This window comes from Panthera onca, chromosome F2 (assembly GCF_046562875.1).
Source record: "Panthera onca isolate mPanOnc1 chromosome F2, mPanOnc1 haplotype 2, whole genome shotgun sequence".
In the NCBI taxonomy this organism is placed as follows: domain Eukaryota; kingdom Metazoa; phylum Chordata; class Mammalia; order Carnivora; family Felidae; genus Panthera; species Panthera onca.
In genome coordinates, this window is record NC_138356.1 from 31548381 (window position 1) to 31551214 (window position 2834).

At 45.5% G+C, this 2834-nt stretch overlaps 1 pseudogene; it reads right to left on the reverse strand.

Annotated features, from left to right (window-relative positions):
- Positions 1–1871: 1871 nt before the first annotated feature.
- Positions 1872–2618, reverse strand: LOC132677165 (cleavage and polyadenylation specificity factor subunit 5 pseudogene; annotated as a pseudogene).
- Positions 2619–2834: the final 216 nt, after the last annotated feature.

Sequence of the window (2834 nt, forward strand, 5' to 3'; positions counted from 1 at the left end):
CTTTCTGGCCTGTCAAGTTTCAGTAGAGAGATCCGTCACTAGTCTTATTGGTCTCCCTTTATATGTTAGAGCATGTTTATCCCTAGCTGCTTTCAGAATTTTCTCTTTATCCTTGTATTTTGCCAGTTTCACTATGATATGTCGTGCAGAAGATCGATTCAAGTTACGTCTGAAGGGAGTTCTCTGTGCCTGTTGGCTTTCAATGCCTTTTTCCTTATCCGGATCAGGGAAGTTCTCAGCTATGATTTCTTCAAGTACACCTTCAGCACCTTTCCCTCTCTCTTCCTCCTCTGGAATACCAATTATGTGTAGATTATTTCTCTTTAGTGCATCACTTAGTTCTCTAATTCTCCCCTCATACTCCTGGATTTTTTTATCTCTCTTTTTCTCAGCTTCTTCTTTTTCCATAATTTTATCTTCTAGGTCACCTATTCTCTCTTCTGCCTCTTCATTCCGAGGCGGTCATCTCCATTTTATTTTGCACCTCATTTATAGCAATTTTTAGCTCCTCCTGGCTGTTCCTTAGTCCTTTGATCTCTGTAATAATAGATTCTCTGATGTCCTTTATACTGTTTTCAAGCCCAGCGATTAATTTTGTGAGTATTATTTTAAATTCACTGTCTGTTATATTGTTTAAATCGTTTTTTGATCAATTTGTTAGCTGTCGTTATTTCATGGAGGTTTTTTTGAGGGGAATTCTTCTGTTTCGTCATTTTGGATCGTCCCTGGAGTGGTGAGGAACTGCAGGGCACTTCCCCTGTGCTGTCTTGAATAACTTGCCTTGGTGGGCGGGGCCACAGTCAGACCTGATGTCTACCCCAGCCCACCACTGGGGCCACAGTCAGACTGGTGTGTACCTTCTCTTCCCCTCTCCTAGGGGTAGGATTCACTGTGGGGTGGTGTGGCCCATCTTGGCTACTTGCACACTGCCAGGCTTGTGGTGCTGGGTATCTGGAGTATTAGCTGGGGTGGATTGGCAAGGTGCACGGGGGCAGGAGGGGTAGCCTCAGCTCGCTTTTCCTTCGGAGATCCGCTTCGGGAGGGGCCCTGCAGCACCAGGAGGGAGTCAGACCCGCTGGAGGGATGGATCCGCAGAAGAACAGCGTTGGGTGTTTGTGTGGTGCAAGCAAGTTCCCTGACAGGAATTTTGGCTGGGGGATGGGCGAGGGAGATGGCGCTGGCGAGTGCCTTTGTTCCCCACCAAGCTGTGCTCTGTTGTTGGGGCTCAACAACTCTCCCTCCCGTTGTCCTCCAGCCTTCCTGCTCTCTGAGCAGAGCTGTTGGCTTATAACCTTCCAGATGTTAAGTCCTGCTTGCTCTCCGAACACACTCCATCTGGCCCCTCTGCTTTTGCAAGCCAGACTTGGGGGCTCTGCTTTGCTGGCGGGCCGCCCTTCTGCCCCAGCCCCCTCCCGCCAGTCTGTGTAGCCCGCACCGCCTTTCTGCCCTTCCTACCCTCTTGTGTGGACCTCTCGTCTATGCTTGGCTCTGGAGAATCCGTTTTGCTATTCTTCTGGTGATCTTCTGGGTTATTTAGGCAGGTGTGGGTGCAATCTAAGTGAACCGCAGGACGCGGTGAGCCCAGCATCCTCCTACGCCGCCATCTTGCCACTATTTGTCTATGGTTTTAAAGAATTTTACAAATTTAATGTGAAATAAAAAAATACAAATAGGAAGAAGTCCATGTTCTTTAATTATGTACAAAATAGTATGAAAAGAACCAAAAGTAAATTAAACATTATCACATTTGTTTTCACCATTCTCTATTTCTTCATATTAACTTCACTATTCAAATGACAGAAAGTAGGTAGCAATTTAGGGATTGGGAAAGAGATAAAAAAAAACCAACAACTTTTTCTACCATGTTTTTTCTATACTGTATAGCTGTGCTCATAGAGACAACTTCTTTTACTTTTACACTGTGTGGAAATCCAATTGTATATAAAATTGAACCTGCTCAGAAACGGAGGGAGACTAGAAATGATGGGTCCATAACCTAGAGCACTATTGTACAGTTTAAACAATGGTGCAGCTACCAGCTTGTAATTTTTAGGGACTGCAAACAAGGCTTTCTCTTGAGGTTGAACCAAAACAGCTCTATCACGTTCCTTAGGTTTTCTAATATGTGGAAGAATATATGAATACTAAGGAGGTTCAAAATTTTGCCTCCACCCGTTACCAATGCAGTCATCAATGACCCCACTTGCAGGACTACATTTTGATAACCCGGTATCCTTGTCATTAAGCATTTGAGTTCTTCAACTTCATCTTCTCCTGGGTTAAGTTCACCCCCAGGTAATGTGAAGAAAGTTGTTGCCAGCGGTAGCAGGAACACGTGCAGTAGCAGGTGTTCGTGTACAATCAGGGCCCCTTCTATAGTCCTTCTCATTCGATTTTATCAGATTCCTCCCTCATGTGCTGAAATGTGGCTGCGACGGAGCTGGCCTTCTCATACAGGGACTCCTTTGTACCAAAAATACAATTGATAAGAGGGTACATGTTGATGGTGAACTCCAGGGTGAGGGGCTTGGTCTGTTGGACGGACTTGTTGCCAAACTTGTTGATCCCACCCCCCTATGCCAGCCAATTTGTGAACATTTGGGTGGCACCATGGACATGCTGGTGAACTCCAGCACTGGCAGGGAGAGGATATGGGGCAGGCAGGAAGGTTTTCCTGTGCCAGCAGCAGTTATTTGCATCCCCCTCAGCAGATGCTACCGACCATTAGCATGAGAACACAAGAGGAGACTTAATTTGTCTGCCTTAAGGGAGTATAATTTTTCTTGTTGTTGATTTTTCTCAAACTCATAAAATAGCTTCCAGGAAAACCCATG